This window comes from Tachysurus vachellii, chromosome 10, assembly GCF_030014155.1.
Source record: "Tachysurus vachellii isolate PV-2020 chromosome 10, HZAU_Pvac_v1, whole genome shotgun sequence".
Taxonomy (NCBI): domain Eukaryota; kingdom Metazoa; phylum Chordata; class Actinopteri; order Siluriformes; family Bagridae; genus Tachysurus; species Tachysurus vachellii.
The window spans coordinates 4,138,454-4,156,389 of record NC_083469.1 but is presented as its reverse complement, the minus strand read 5'-3'; the positions used below and the strand labels follow the sequence as shown (position 1 = coordinate 4,156,389).

At 38.9% G+C, this 17,936-nt stretch overlaps 1 long non-coding RNA gene and 1 pseudogene across 1 annotated transcript; one reads left to right on the top strand and one right to left on the bottom strand.

The window, feature by feature from the left end:
• Positions 1–2,090: 2,090 nt before the first annotated feature.
• Positions 2,091–10,677, top strand: LOC132852896 (up-regulator of cell proliferation-like; annotated as a pseudogene).
• Positions 10,678–15,019: 4,342 nt separating this feature from the next.
• LOC132852104 (uncharacterized) lies at positions 15,020–17,118 on the bottom strand. Its single transcript, XR_009649099.1, has 2 exons — positions 16,852–17,118; positions 15,020–15,414 (listed from the first exon to the last, which is right to left on the bottom strand). It is a non-coding gene; the product is annotated as an uncharacterized LOC132852104 (long non-coding RNA).
• Positions 17,119–17,936: the final 818 nt, after the last annotated feature.

Genomic DNA, 17,936 nt, shown 5'->3' with positions numbered 1-17,936 from the left:
AGTTCACCCCTTCTACTCTTTTTTCCCTCTGATTTTCCTCATTCATCAGCTCCTCAAAGTATTCCTTCCATCTCCTCTGTACACTCTCCTCACTTGTGAGCACCCTTCCATCTCTATCCTTAATAATTCTAACTTGCTGCACATCCTTCCCATCTCGATCCCTCTGTCTAGCTAACCTGTACAAGTCCTTCTCTCCTTCTCTAGTGTCTAACCTAGTGTACAACTCTTCATATGCCTTCTGCTTGGCCTTAGACACCTCCCTCTTCACTCTGCGCTGTAACTCCTTGTATTCCTGTCTATTCTCTTCAGTCCTGTCCATATCCCACTTCTTCTTGGCTAATCTCTTCCTCTGGATACTATCCTGAACTTCCTCATTCCACCACCAAGTCTCCTTATCTTCTTTCCTCCTTCCAGATGACACACCCAGCACCTGTCTCCCTGTCTCCCTGATCACTTCTGCTGTAGTTTCCCAGTCATCCGGCAGCACTACCTGACCACCCAGAGCCTGCCTCAACTTCTGTCTAAATTCCTCACAACATTCCTCCTTTTTCAGCTTCCACCACTTAGTTTTCTTCTCTATCTTTGACCTCTTCCTCTTACAGACCATCAGAGTCATCCTACACACCACCATCCTATGCTGCTGGCTACACTCTCTCCCACTACCACTTTACAGTCACTAATCTCTTTCAGATTGCCTCTTCTACAAAGGATGTAGTCTACCTGTGTTCTCCTACCTCCACTCTTGTAAGTCACTCTATGTTCCTCCCTCTTCTGAAAATACGTGTTAACCACAGCCATGTACATCCTCTTAGCAAAGTCTACTACCATCTGTCCTTCAAGGTTCCTTTCCTTAACTCCAAACTTGCCCATCACCTCCTCATCACCTGTGTTCCCCTCACCAACATGTCCATTAAAATCCGCTCCTATCACCACTCTCTCACCCTTGGGAATACTCTCAATCACCTCATCGAATTCACACCAGAATCTCTCTTTCTCCTCTAACTCACAACCTACCTGCGGGGCATAACCACTAACAACATTCAACATCACCCCTTCAATCTCTAACTTCAGACTCATCACCCTGTCTGACACTCTCTTCACCTCCAGAACATTCCTCACAAACTCCTCCTTCAGGACCACACCTACCCCATTTCTCTTACTATCCACACCATAATAAAACAGCTTGAATCCTGCTCCTATACTACGAGCCTTGCTACCCTTCCACTTGGTCTCCTGTACACACAGTATATCCACCTTCCTTCTCTCCATCATATCAGCCAGCTCTCTACCTTTCCCTGTCATAGTACCAACATTCAGAGTCCCTATTCTCAGTCCTACACTCTTACCTTTCCTCTTCTCTTTCTGTCTGTGCACTCTCCTCCCTCCTCTACTCCTTCGACCAACAGTAGCCCAATTTCCACCGGCACCCTGTAGGTCAACGGCGCCGATGGCGGTCGTTGTTAACCCGGGCCTCGACCGATCCGGTATGGAATTCTTACTGACAACTCGCATGGTTAGATTTGGCAATGTTTTATGCCGGATGCCCTTCCTGACGCAACCCTCTCTATTTATCCGGGCTTGGGACCGGCACAGAAGTCACTGGAGTGTGACCCCCATGGCTAGATTTGGAGTGAAAATTAAATGTCATTAATTCTTATAATCGTTCTTCTCCCATGTATTTTCTACAGTCTAACTTCAGTTCACGACCTCACCATCTGTGTCGCCAATTCCCTTTGTCTCCAGAATGTGCGTACGCACGTCTCAAAGTTTGCTTAAAGGTGCGCACATTTTCCCGTCAAGTTTGTTTTTTATAGATCACAACCTTTGCGCGAAAACTGGTGTACGCACGTTTCCAGCCCCGTTTTGTGCGTACGCACGCTTTATAAATGAGACCCCTGTTCAGTATTTATTCACAGTAGTTAAATGCAATGATTACCAAAAGTAGTATGACCAGATCTAACCTGAGACTTTTGTTTTCACTCACAAAACCTGCTCATCACATTCACAGATAGTGAATCAACAGTACTGATGCAATCTCAGGGTGTAGAACAGTATACTGAGTATAAATACTGGGAACAAGCAACAATAACAAAAGAACGAACACCAAGATCATCATGAGAACTCCATTAAATGTCTAAATATGGTAAGCAATGATAAAACTTTTCACAGCAAATCTTTTCCCTTTAGAAGATACAGACCCTTTTCATTTTCCTTTGCCTTTATAAGATAGAAGGGATGATTTACAAAATTTGAAAATTTTATGAATTTTAAAATTATTGCTGTGACATTATTCTCAGTTATTCATTTGATCATTAAAACTAACATTGTCTGGAGGACAAATTTTTACAACAATCTTTCCTCCAGTGTAAATGTAGGCATTATTAGATATTAATAGTATCAAAAAGTAGAATAAACTTCTGTAATTTTATTGACATTTCCAAATGGAAGATTCAAGAACTATACTTCTCTAATTGAAGTATACCTTTTCTGCTTACTCAGAACTGTGTATCAGATCACATTATGTTAAACAGTTACATTTTTCTAACACTGCAGTCAAATCAAGTGGGTTATTATTGTTATTCCTTTTCTTAATTTGTTTCAATTTACACAAAAAAAGTTGACAGGGGCTTTAATAGTATGTATTAAAATGTTAAATAGTCCTCTCTGTTTGTGTGAATTTTATGCAAATATAGGTATAATAAAATTTTATATGATTTTTTCTTGAACAAAATTTGTAAAAAGATAATATATTAAATAATTTTTACAAGGTTAAAAACAATTAGAACTTGATGCATTGATGTGTTGATCGGCACTCTGCTTTTATCAAATCTAGTTGTTCTTGGTAATAATTACTATGCCAGAAATTCCCTTAAAATATTCATTCATTCATTCATTCATCTTCTACCGCTTATCCGAACTACCTCGGGTCACGGGGAGCCTGTGCCTATCTCAGGCGTCATCGGGCATCAAGGCAGGATACACCCTGGACGGAGTGCCAACCCATCACAGGGCACACACACTCTCATTCACTCACGCAATCACACACTAGGGACAATTTTCCAGAGATGCCAATCAACCTACCATGCATGTCTTTGGACCGGGGGAGGAAACCGGAGTACCCGGAGGAAACCCCCGAGGCACGGGGAGAACATGCAAACTCCACACACACAAGGTGGAGGCGGGAATCGAACCCCGACCCTGGAGGTGTGAGGCGAACGTGCTAACCACTAAGCCACCGTGCCCCCCCCCCCCCAAAATATTCTTCAAACAGAAAGCTATTTTTTTTAAAAATAAAAAACAGTCATTTGATCAATTCCAAATTCTATTAAGCTCATCTACTGATTATATATATATATATATATATATATATATATATATATATATATATATATATATATATATATATATATATTAAAGAAAATCTTGGTTGAACACATTAAATAATGTTCTTTTCTTTTACCACACAGGCATTTCTGAAAATCTGGATGACAGCTTGAAAAAAAAAAACCTAATCCTGAAGAAAGATGGCTTCTAACAGAAGTGTCATTAAAAGTAGGAACTATGTATTAGCATTTTTGTCATTAAATATTCATTTAAATATTTATGCACATGTATTGATTTGTATTTTTTTTGGTATGTGTTAATACATTTGCACTTTCATCTTGATTTTAATACTAACACTCTGCAAATCTGCTGTGTCTAATTAAACATGACTTTATTCTATGCATAAAAAAGACTGTGGATTAGGATCAGTATCAGCTCAAAGGGACTCAAGCCAGTTTAGAGGTGAGTCACATGACATACCCAGAGGTGCCACGCCCTGTCAAGGCCTTGTAAAACAGCAAAATGCTTTAATTTGATTTTTAGCAAGCCAGCCCTACAAGACGTAGCAAGATAAATCAGCCACAACCAACTGGATTCTAAGCAAGAGGCAATTTATTTTATCAATGCAGAGCTACTAATAATAGGGGGACTTTATGCTGGTGTACCCTGGGTAGAACCATTGGGTTCAGTGCTAACGGGGGATGACTTACAGCCTCAGCCACACCTGCAACGTGCCCATGGACCTGAGGGGACAATGGGTCAGCTTCTTAGAGGCGAACAAGAGCACTTCTGTTTTTCTGTACCTCTGCCATATGGCCTTCACCACCTGTGGGTGGGGCAGCCATTCCCCAGGCCTTGGCCTCTGCCTCAACAGGAATCTACTCTCTAGCGTGTGTAGCGTGTAATGCAAACTGCCCTCAACAGTTTGGTTTCTGACCAAAGTAGGATCTTCAGCACCTGCTTGAAGGTGGGGAACAAATGTGGCCCACCCTGGTGATAGATTAATGAGACCACTGTTGTGCTCTCTTCTTGTGGATCAATCTCATAGCCCCTGGGCTGCAGGATAATGTTTTTTTTTTGAGCTAGAAACATTGCTGAGAGATGAGATTTTCTCCATTTAATGGAATGTGAACCTAAGCAAAGATGAGCCACCTGACACACTTACTTCCCAAATAACCTGAGTGGGTGGGGTTGGCAGGGGCAACAGAGCATCAGGGTAGTCAAAGACAGCTCTGCTGTAAAGGAGGCCTGAGCCCTCAAGTATCAAGTCTTTTCTTGGCAGCCCTTCAGCAGATGACAATCCTCAGCATCAAAGTCCAAATATGGATGACCATGGGAGTGTGACCAGGCCTGCATATCTTTGTAAGCAGCAACATTTGCCTAGGCTAATGAAGCTAGGCTGTGGATGGGAGGGCCTTGTAGAAGCCCTCAGTTCCTGGATCCAGTGAGGAAATAGATTTGGCTGTATGCTTGGTGGTCTGCTTGAGGGCTATGTCGGTGGCCAGACAGAGTTTCAACACCACCTCAGAGACTTATGCCTCAACTTCAACTTTAGGCTTTCAAAACCACCATGGTATTTTCGGATGCTCCAGTCTGACCTGCCGCCAAACTGGCTTTGCCTATAAAGTCAGAACAAGCTTGCCTACTTGGCTTAGTGGGGAAAAGCTGGTTTTCTCCAGAACACTACCATTGAGGGGAAGTTATAGCTTGCAAGTTACTTGCTTGGCAGCACTTCATATCTGTGCTCATGCAGCCCCACAACCATTGACAAATTAGGGGATGTGGGGGTTCAGGAAGAACGGGAGAAGTTAACACACAGCCTGACTGAGGAGACTGCTCAGTCACAACCTGCTATTCATTGCAGACATTAGCACTCCTCAGAGCCTGATGCACACAACATTAGGTTGCCATCTGGCTTGGAAGTACTTTGGTGAATTCAGCCTCTGTGTCCAAAAAACAGTCTTCGGATTCAGATGAAAGGGAGAGAGAAAGGGGATTAATTGAGGGGAACCCTGTAATCAAGGCCAATGTACCCTGACAGATTTGAGCCCAGAGACATGGGGAGCTTCACTGAGAGTGCTCTGCTCTCAAACAAACAACACAAAGAGTGTGCAATTCATCCACCTTGAAAAACAGGGGCATAACTGCACACATCTTTAAAATGCTTGACATAACACTAAGAGATGCAACAAAATAGATAGACATTTGACATGGACAAACGATTTACTAAAATGGTCTTTAAAATGGGCTAAACCCCCTGTGCCAATTAAATTGTCATGTATTTACATGTTCTTCATACACTACGTCTGCGAGGGCATTCCCATAGTGTCAAGCCATCGTACAGAGTGGAGTTCCCTCGAAAAGGGAACCTTTCACTGAAGCTTGTCCACAAAACTAAATGTACATCAGCCTCCACCTAATTGCCGGGAACTATGAAACTTTCTTTCCTCAAACAAAGAAAAAAGTCCTAGCTCTTTAGTAATAACAAATCACAAAAATTAAAAATGTATGCACATTTGTAACCATATATATCATTAAGAAAAAATGCTTTTATTTTCAGATTCCCTTCTTTCATTTTTGAAAACACTGGGACTTGAAAAGTACTACCCAAACAAGCTGACCCTGAAGTCATTACTGGAAATCAACAGTGCCACATTGTCCAATGAAAAGACTGACTCACTGAAAGCAATACCATGGGCCTTCCTGAGAAAGTTACTGATGGTTACTGTAATTCAAAATCTAGATCAATACTATCTGCACTTTGTGAAAATGATGAATCCGAAGACTTGTTTAGTGAAGAGGACAGTGATGGTAGTTTTAACCTTCTAGATCTTCACGCTGTCCTCTTTTTCTGTGCAGATAGTTTTCTTCAGCAGGAAATAGCACTGAAAATGTCAATGTGCCAGTTTGCCGTACCATTTTTGCTGCCTCCAGGAGTAATCAATCATGGCACTCTTATGTTATGGGCTCTTAGATGTATCATAAAAGAATGGCGCCCATGTTCAATGTCAGTATCAAAAGAGTTTGTAGAAAACAGTGTTGTTCATGCAGAAATTCCCTTGGTATCATTTGTGAGATTAAGTAACTGCAGCTTGTCCAAGTCTCAAGTTTTGAACCAAGTGCTCAACAATGCAGAGCAGCACCATGACTTCTTTTCTCATAGAGAAATGATTGGAGGATCTGCATTAAGGCTAATTGCTAATGGCATGGTTGAAATTTGCTGGAATCTTCCATGTGGGAACAATAGCATTGATGTCTTTCCTGAGGCAGTAGCGATTGCTAATTTAAGAGGTGATGCTTGTACTTTTGAAACACAAGTCAGGTTCCTTGCAAAGGTATCAGCAGCTCTGTTTGTGTTCTTGGACAGTGTTGAAGAAAAGGAGCAAAGATTGTTTGCTTCTTTACAAGGAATTAAATCCAAATTATTTCTTGTGGTGAACTCTCAATGAAACATGACCCAGGAGGTGAAGTCATCTATTGAGGCAGTGATTGATACTCTGCAGCTGGATAGAGACCACATAATTAAGAAAAGCCAAAAAGTGAATTTGGCTTCTTTTGCAAAATCAATCAATTCTTCCATTAAGACTGTTCTAAGCGGAACTTATGAATCATTTACTATTGATTCCATGAAGGAGACTGCTCAGGAATTAGGTCTTGCTGTTGATGAGATTCAAAGAAAAGCCTCTGTATCAGCTGAAGAAATGGCAGAAAAAATCTTGAAAACGATTGGAGTTCGTCAAATAACAGACTACAAAAAGACACAGCTGCCACTACAAGGTAAAAATTGGAAAATACTGGCAAAAATAGAGAAAGAGCAATGTAGATTACGCAATTCAGGAGAAAACAGCTTGGAAGAATATAAGGTTCAACTTCAAAAAGAAATTGATGAAATTTGGAACAAACAAAGTCAGTACAAAATGACCACAACAATGGAGATCTTCACTGATGCTTTGTTGAGCTCTGACGATACTGAGCGAGCCTTCTTTCTGAAATGGATGGGACTAAAGATGGACATGCAATCACGCAAACACATGTCAAACCTTCGGCAAAAATACATAGAGTGTGAACAAAAGAAAGACAGAGATGCTTTAGCCCGATTAGACCAGGAACTTCTTGATTCTTCTCTTGGTGTAGAGCATTACATGAGAGAAATGGGACAAATCTATATGGCTGCTTCATTTGGTTCAAGCAAAATATCTGATAAAATAAGAAATCTTCCTACTCTGGCTGCCAAACTGCTTCTTGCTGGATTTCCTCTTGAACTACTTGATGGAGATGCATCAAATCTCCCAGAGAAATGGGTGAGCAATGTTCTCATGGAGCTTCACAGTATGGTTGGGGGGAAGAGCCGCGTGCTGGTTATAACTGTGTTAGGGGTTCAGGGTTCTGGTAAATCAACACTGCTCAACACCATGTTTGGAGTCCAGTTTGCAGTAAGCAGTGGACGATGCACACGTGGAGCATACATGATTCTCATCCCTGTGGGTGAAGACTTGAAGGAAGAGTTACTTTGTGACTTTGTCCTTCTGATTGATACAGAGGGTTTAAAATCACCAGCACTGGCACAACTGGAAGAGAGTTATGAGCATGACAATGAGTTGACCACGTTTGTGATTGGTCTTAGTGATTTAACTATAATCAATATAGCAATGGAGAATTCCACAGAGATGAAGGATGTGTTACAGATAGCAGTTCATGCTTTTTTACGCATGAAGGAAGTGGGTAAAAAGACAGTCTGCTACTTTGTTCATCAAAATGTTGGTGGTGTATCAGCAAATACCAAAAACCTAACTGAAAGAAAAAAGCTCTTGGGACAACTAAACGAGATGACAGTGATTGCAGCTGGGATGGAAAAGAAGCCTAACATAAAAAAATTCACTGATGTTTTGGATTATGATGTGGAAAAGAATAACTGGTATATACCAGGCCTATGGCATGGCACTCCACCAATGGCACCAGTCAATACAGGCTACAGTGTGGCTGTTCTTGATATTAAGAAAACTCTTTTTGAGATACTTAGAACAAGAAAGAATGAACAACCATCCCAGATCCCAGAGTTCCTGCAATGGATGAGTAGCTTGTGGAAGGCAGTGAAGTTTGAGAACTTTATCTTCAGTTTCAGAAACAGTCTTGTGGCCCATGCCTATGAGAACCTTTGCAAAGAGTTTTCAGACTGGGAATGGTCTTTCAGAAGACATACTGTATTTTGTCTTTGATCTGTAATGCAGAGGTTCAGCTATCTAACGCTGAAACAAGTTCAATTCGAGAAGTCGTTGAAACACTGAAGGAAAACTTGCACAAAGAGATTGAAGTTCAAAGCAAATTAATAACTGAAAAACTGAAAGACTACTATAAACAGAGGGACCGTTATGTGCAATTGGTGGAAAAGTACAAAACTGATTTTGCTAATAGCGTTAAATCGCTGCAGAGTGAATTGACAGAGGAAGTGAGAAAGAGATTTGAATTTGCTCTTGAGAAGAGAAGAAACAAGGAGAAAGTAGAAGACATACATAATAAGCAAGCTGATATAATCAAATGCAAGGTCATGCAACTTCTGCAGAACTACAAAGATCGTAAAGATGAGGTGACTGACAAGGATCTCAAAGCTGATTTTGAAAGTATGTGGAGCCGTGAGGTGGGAAAGTCACTGGTCTTACAGAAAAAGATGTTCCTCATGATGTTTTTATCAAGTTTCGTTCAAGTTTTGAACATCGTAACGTCACACAATATTTGCAGACAATTATGACATTGACAGAATATGGACAAGAACAGTTCAAGGCCAAGAAAGAACATGTGAAATTGGGAAAATTAAAATCTTTAGTATATGCACACCGTAGTGTAAAGCATGATCTACAGAATATTGCAGATAATGCCATTTCCAGTTGCTACACGATGATTGAACAATTTACACAATCCAAAGGTGATTACCAACCTGATTTTACAAAAGATCTGCTTGATGAAATTGATGGACACCTCAAAAGAGCAGGCACCAATTATGATACAAAATTTGAAGTTGACTTGAAATTGCACATTTGTGGCATTGCCTCTAGGAGGTTCACAGAGATGCACAAGAAGTATCTTGCTGAACAAGATCCTTTAAAACGTTTACAGAAATACAAGAGTCAGTATCTGTCTGATTTTATTGATTCGTACAGAAAGAATGACCAGTGCCACAGAAAAGCAAGAGAATTCACTCAGGTCTGTCTCAAGCCAGCAGTGACTGAATACATCAATCAGTCCATTGGACCTGATATCGTTGACGCAGTTCTGCTAAACAACCCAACTGAGTACAGTTCTCGAGTGCTGTTTCAGTACACAATTCAAAAGGAGCTACTGGAAAAATCCAACTTTGAGGATTTTAAAATGTACATTTTGCAGTATAATGCTTATGTCAAAGGATGGATATACAATCATATCATTAAATCCTTTTCCAAAAACATATCTCTGCAAAACATAAAAATGAAGAAGCTGGACGACATAATGCAGAAGATCATGAAAGCAATGGAAGCCTCTAAGGTTGATGACAATGGGTCTCCTTTGCCAAATAATGAAGGAGGTACAACAAGGTTTATCCAGAACTTTTGCAAATCTTTAATCTGCGTCATCTCAATGTCCATGAACACAGTGGAACAGGTCCTCTTTCAGAATACAAGCTATTGTGCTCCATTCACCAAAAGTCTCTATGAATGTATTGATGAGATGAAGCTACAGTTAATAGATGAGATCTCCATGTCAACTGATATCCAAGAGACACTGAAAAATGTGTCTGTAAAGCCCCAAAATGTGCTCTTTAAGAGGGTGTTTTGGATGTGGGTGTTTGGATGTGTTTGCAAAACACTATGTGAGGCAGGAGGGAAGAAACATCAGCAACACCATGCAGGTCTGCATAGACCAAAGGGACTTGGTGGTTTTGTATACGCAAAGACTAATTCTCTTTGTGAAGAGATCTGTACGTCTAGTGTATATGGCAATGGAACCTTTCGAAGTTATGAAACTAATTTGGAGGCCATCCCGGTAAAGACTATCGGAAATACTACCCAGACTGGCATATTGCACCTGACATGTCTATGAAGGCCTCAGATTACTGGAAGTATGTGATGGTGACATTTAATGACAGATTTGCTAAACAGTTTGAAGCAGGGCCAGCTGTGTATCCAGTAGAATGGCAGAAAATCACTAAAGAAATGGCTCTTCTCTGTCTGAAGCATAACTTCAATATTAAATGAGACAAAACCATCAAGATAATGCAGCAAAATACTGACATTCATGATAAGAACACAACAAACCAATACAACTACAAAAACATTTTTGTTGTTTACATGTGATAGCTTTATATTTCTTTGTGTTATACTGAGAAATGGCTAGAAAATAGTCTCTGTATGTATATAATGATCATTTATGGAAAGTAAAATTAAGATTCTGATAATTTTCTTATGGTTTCTGTATTATCTTTGTATTTGTGATGTTAATTCAGATATTCCAAATGATGTTTTGTTGTTATGTTTCTGAACTTCTGAATTTTGAAATTCAAATGATTTGATTATTTAGAACATTTTGTATGAATGCATGATTACTTATCAGCTAACTACATAAATATCAATAAATTACATACATAAATTTATTAGTCTGAAAATCAAGGTGGGTTGAAACATTAAGTTTGATTGCAGTGGGCTTTAAAAATAAACTAATAATTAATGTAATAAACTATTAATCTCTAAAATGTATCAAATTTCTTTGTGTCAACTTAATCATTTATGAATGGGTTTAAGATGTTATATGTCGACTGGACAATAATGACAGATACTGAATTGCATAAATATACATCAACTCTTAATAGATTAGAAGTAACAGTTTATCAAAGAGATGAATTAAAGACACACAAAAGTGTTACGTAACATATGTTTATAACATTAAACCGGATACCTTGCTCCACTGCTCCGTAATGCAAATTCACCTGGTTTACTTCATCAGTAGATTGCTTACACTAAATCACATCTAGGCATGAATGAGTGTATGATTAACTTTGTTGTGCCCTGTGATAGACTGCCAGTGTTCCCAGGGTAGGACCTGGATACATCACCACCCAGACCAAGAAAACTTCCTCAATACATGAGAATTAACAAATTAATTGCATTTTTTTTTTTTTTTTATCAATAATCACAGTGACTTACACACCTAACAAGTAACTCACAAAGAAGTATACTTTGTGTACCAGTTTCTGCAGTTAATTTCAGTGCCAAAAAGTAAAACTTCGTGTTCCTATTTTTGTGATACTTTAAATGACAAAAATATTATTGTTAGGCATCAGTGAAGAAACTGAAAAGCTAATGTCACCGTGACGAATGAAGCACACAGAAAGAGCCCAGGTGACATTTTTTAAACTCCCATGCTATTCTGTGCAGATTAACTGAAAGCAATGCAAACATGTAGAGCAGAGGTATTCAACTAAAATTTAAAGAGGTCCAGTAAGAGAACATTTCTTGAAGCGAAGGTCTGGAAGATCATAATGTCTCACTAGTTAATGTGATATATATTTAAGTAGCCTTGTAGTTGTATCAACATCTGCAAGCGATCAATAACTGACTGTCAAATCAAATAAATTCAGTACAATTTAAATACTTTTTGACAATATTTATTGTCACGTAACATAGAACTGAACATATTTATGATCGTAGGTATGTATAACGTTCTCTCATTAAATAAATAAAAGTAGGGCTACATTTCAAAATAAGAGAAAATAAATAAAATGTGAAAATTGTGTATATTTAAATAAAGTGCTTAACTTTCCCTTTTATATCTCAGTGAGAGAACTGAGCTTGGCAGGATGTTAAACCTAGGCTTGAATGGAGTCAGGGCCGCTCTCATACACATGTGGAGGTGCTCATTAGTGACCTTGGAACTATACTTAGTTTTGATTATGTTAATTGTAGAGAAAGCTGCCTCGCAGTTGTATGTAGAGCCAAACATGGTCAGGATGTATAGGGCTACTTCCCTCAGACCTGGGAAAGCTGTCTCAGGGACGCTGTCTTCAGATTTGAGTGGATATGTTTGTTCAAAACCTTTATGTTTTGTCTCATAATGGTGTTTCACATTGCCACTTTTAATAAGTGCCACGGTTTCTGTACATATGAGACACACTGGTTTAGTGGGAAGTGGGAAGTGTGAACAGAGTTCAGTCTCCCTCTCACTCGTCTGTTTCTCTCCCTTTCTCCGTCTCACTCGTCTGTTTCTCTCCCTTTCTCCGTCTCACTCGTCTGTTTCTCTCCCTTTGTTTTCTACATGTATCGCTATCTTTCTTTCACGTGTAACTTTACTCTAGTTCTCTCTCATCTGTCTTGCACTGTTGAGTCGCAGTTTACTTCAGGAATGCACTTGATTGGCTGAGTGTTATCATGTGGGATGGCTTAACTCGCATGCAATTGGTCTGAGTGTTTCCACTACCACTACTGTAAAGATTGCAAAAGCGGCGCCGATAAAATAAAAGCGCCACGTCAAGTTTTAAATCATAAACTTTTGTTTTGGCTGTAGGTCCGGGTCCGTATTGGGCAGCTTCTGGGTCCGGACCCGGACCGCGGTCCGCCTGTTAGTGACCTATGATGTAGAGCAAACGAGCGTGATGGCTAACATACTTGAAATAAAAAAAAGAAGAGGCACTATCCTGCCTCTGTATGTAAGATTTTCAATTAACAACACATACTAAATATTTCTATTATGCATATATTTGAAACAGAATAAAAACAGAAATAAAGCATTTAGAAATAATCCCACGCCATTTGCAGAGTGTGCTGATAAGGAGATATAATACTTGTGTTACTTCAGTTTCTTCGAATAACTGAATTATTATTATTATATAAGTGATTATATGGTAATAAAATCATGACAAAACATGTGGAATGTGTTTTTAAAATTAAGACTTCACAAGACTTTATTTGCACGTTTTACTTTTCGCAGCTTAGATATTTTCTTATCTTTGACCAGGAACACAGAATGAGATACTAATGTGATATAGCACAGTTTTTTAACTCTATATTTGTCTTAAACTTTTCAACCTCAAGTCAATTTAAATTAAATGACACTGAAATTAATTTGTAATGAAATTGTAATGTGTGAATTATCATGTGGTGCGTTGTTGCTCCAGAGAAATTCATGTTCCATTCCACTCACATTCATTGAGTCGTTGGTCACAGAACTGGTTTTGGTTTATTAAGGTAAGGTATGAGGTAGTTATAATATTAGTATCCAAGACTGGACAGATTCACATTGTGCACCTGAACCAGAACCATTAATGACAACAAAACTAATAATAATACTGAGCAACAGTAGAACATGCGTGTATCAAAACATGTATGTATCATTAGCAAGGTCAAACATGCAATTGTTTATATTTCAATTCAATTTATTTGTATAGTGCTTTCAACAATTCACATTGTCTCAAAGCAGTTTTGAATTAAGTTATTTATCTCTAAGATCTATCCCTAATGATCAAGGCTGAGGTGACGGTGGCAAGGAAAAATGCCCTGAGATGATATGAGGAAGAAACTTTGAGAGGAACCAGACTCAGTAGTGAACCCAGGGGCATAGCCATCATTTAAAAAGTGGGGAAATGTCTAGTGTTATCTGTTTTTTTTTTTCTCAATTAACCCTTGTGTAAATGACAGGTTTTATTTTTAATCATGCTTTATATGCGTTATGATTATATATGATTATAAAACAGAAAGAAAGAAATAGAACAGCTTGCCACTGGGACAGTACCCTTAAAAGGACATCTTTGTACCTTATTTACATTTGTTACATTACCCATCATCCTTTGCACCCCGTCATCCACCATGTTTGTTTCCCGTCTTCACCGGTCTGTTCACCAGGACTCTATTTATACTCATCACCACTGTCTTCACTCATTGTCGGTTATCTAAGAGTTACTAAACATTGTGCAACACAATTCGGATACCATATGCCAACTTACACTGCTTGACATTTTTATAAAAAAAGGAGTGAAGCGTTTTTTGCCACTTTGAGCTCATCGTAACCGAATGCTGGACCGCGGGTGTGACTCGAGCTACAGTAGTGGGGGCGCGTGATGATGACGTGACAAGTGAGTGACTGATTGCCGTGAACGTCATGTATAGACTATCTTAAACTTTCTTGTCTCTTCGAATTTTAAATCACTCTGCATTTATATACATTGCTCCATTAAAACCTCAACATGTGGTGAACACAACTCTCCACTAAAAAAGTGAGGGGGACGAATTTACTTTTTATAAAAAGTGCGGGGGACATGTCCCCCACGTAATCTACGCCCCTGAGTGAACCCCATCTTCATTTGGGTGACACTAGACATTGGGAGGTTTGTATGATATTATAACCTGATTCTCCAAAAAAAGAGAGAAAAGGTTTCCAGTGAAATAAATAAAACCATGTATGATGAATGTGCTTAAACAGTGAACATTATTTCAAAGCAGCTTGACAAACATAACATTAAATTTTAATTATAATTGTGCAAACAAGTGGTCCTGAGCAACTTATAGGCCAGTATGGTCCGATGGGTCTCCAGGCTGTGCACACCACTAAGCTACAAGGGTTTAATCAGAAGTAGAACATCAGGGTGGATCAGGCATATCTGTAGAGAAAAGTGGTCACATCTGGAACTCAGAACACTGGGGGCTCAGGAGTAGGGTTTAAAAAATGTCAATAAATAACCATTGCAATCAAATTTATTTGTATAGCCCTTTTAACAATGAACTTTGACTCAACACAGCTTTACAGAACATAAACATAATACATACAGTTTAATATAAAGATTACTATAACACAAAAAGTCAAGATTAATAAGCTGGAGGTGTCTGAGGAGAATGTGGTGAGGAAAAACTCCCTTATATGGTAGAGGAAGAAACCTTGAGAGGACGTTGTTGTCCTCAATGCCACATGGAGTTCACATCTCTTGGAATGTCCGAACACTTTATGAAGCAGAATCAAACTGGAGCTGGTACATCTCTAGATGCCTCAGGGTCCTCACAGGATTGGCCTTATCTTAATGAAGGTCTGAAATCTTCATGACACGGAAGACAAGTGGAGCTGTCAATCTCTGGATGCCTCGGGATGGGTAGAAAGAGAGAAGCAGTGGAGAGGAATTAGCATAGCTGCTCTTCATAATATTAGCAAAACTTGATGATCAAATGCATCGACTAGAGCAGAAGATTATGCGTATCTAAATTGGACAAGACTGCACACTGCAGGTTCGTTTTGGTACTATTTATTTCCTTAAAACACAATCCAAAATGCATAACAGATCATGAATCCAGGTGATCAAATGGCAAATCCAAAGAGTAATCCACAAACAAGGTCAAGTTTGATATATCCGACATAAAAAAAAAATAATAATAATATTCATTATCCAATACTTCAAAAAGGCTCCTTTGTTCAAAACAAAAGACCCTTTAATGTGCGAGTGTGTGTGTGTGAGATATATATATATATATATATATATATATATATATATATATATATATATATATATATATATATATATATATATATACATACACACACACACACACACACACATACATATATATACACATACACACACACACATTTTTCTTTTTTAAATGAAATGACACCCAAACAACGCGGGGAAGGACACCAAGGGATAAGAAACAAAAATAAAGAGTAGAGGAGTATTTTGCAACCTTGAAAAAGAACAAGCCCTTTCTCACTCTTGTTATATACCTGGAAGTTTTGGAGGTCACCTGAAACAGACGGAAAATCTGCAGTGAAGTAATATATAACGAGTGTTGCAGGCCTTCAAGAGTTTGTGGACACACAGGTATGCACATTTCTGTCTTATGGTTAACATGGAAGTTTTAATATTATATGACATCCCTTTTTTATTTTAAACAAAACTTTTTTTATCCTTTTGAATTTCTTCTAAGTTTTGTTATTATTTTTAAGTTCATATTATTTATGTATTCCTATTTTTGCAATTTTTGATGGCAAAGGATTTTCTACCCTTCCAGGGTTTTACATTGTCTATGTATTCTTTTTTTTATTTAAGATGTGTGTTTAATTTGGCATCATGCCTGCCCTTTGCAACAGATTTGCAGTACTGGCCGACTCGGAACCTATGGGAAAGCAGCAAAAGTGAGTGGACAAAAGTAGACAGAGACAAAGCCAAGTCAAAAGTACATTAACAGATTTTGCTTTAACAAAAATATTTTAGGTTGTTGCAGGCCTTACACCACTTGGAAATTTTGGAAGCCGGAACACCAACAAGCCCTTATCCACCCAGTATTCTTAAGTCACCAAACTTACTTCTTATATAAACTATCTTTTCTGTACAAATCAACTTTAGAGAACGTTAAACAGAATACAGCACTGTGGATGGACAGAAATGTACAGATTTTAAGAGAGCACTATGGTGAGGTAATAAAGGCGGTAGCATGGAGTAGTACAAGGTATAGGAGAAAGGGCACGGATAGCTCAGCTCAGACTGAGGTCCATGTTACACCAAATACCAGAAAGACCACTCACCTGCACGTCTGAATCTCTCAAATGCAGGTAATCTTTTCCTGAGACAGAGTGACCTGTCCCTATGCCCGTTGGTCCGTGCAACACACACACACACACACACACACACACACACACACACACACACACACACGCACACACAAGCTTTGTCTTTCGTTTGATGTTTTGTCCTGTTGTTGTGTCTATTCTTACCTGTTGTGAGCGTTTGTCAGCGTCTGTGTTGCTGGTCTTCCGCATTTCTTCTCCATCATCGGCCGGTTGAACCCGAGCACCACCAGCGGCCTGGATAAATAGCGCCGGGTCCGCTGTGAGTGGGCGTGTCGGCTTGGAGCAGGGGGATACAGGGGGAATAATTAAATTTGATATTATTGTTCCGTGTTTATTATTTTTGTTTATCGTTTGTGTTTGTTATTTTGATCACCTTTTGGTTTCTAAAAATATTTCATTGATATATGTTTATATATATAATTGTGTTGTGTTGTGTAAATGTACATACTTACCTGTTTACTTACCTCCTGTGTTAATGATGGTCTTAACAAAAAGGGGCGGGGCTTGGCCTATAAAAATGCGCCCCAGAGACAGGTCTGGGTCAGTTTACCTGGCTAGTGTGGTGCCATGAGCAATCTCTTTTGTCTGAAAGTAGTGGACTTTATATAATTTATATATTATATATATATATATATATATATTTTTTTTTTTCTTTTGGTTTTCACAGTTGTTTCCTTTGTTACTTTTGTACATAAAATAAACAGCACTTTTACATCTTTACGAGTATTGGCATCATTTTTCTTAGTTATTTTTTTTTGGAAACCCAGTTACAGCTGACAGCGGGTCTGCGAAGACCCGTTGTCTGACACCTACCTGACCCAGAAGGATGCACCAGACTGGAGAGTCTGTACAACAAAAAAGTACAACAGACAACACTCAGAATAAAGAATAGAAGTGACTGAAATTGCAAAACCTAATACTGACATACAGATAGTACTAGAACAAGACTTCTCAGACCCACCCTCATCTGTCGTTCCGGTTAAGACCAATGTGGAGGATAGGGAACAGTTTAACACCACATTATACAGTCACATATTTAG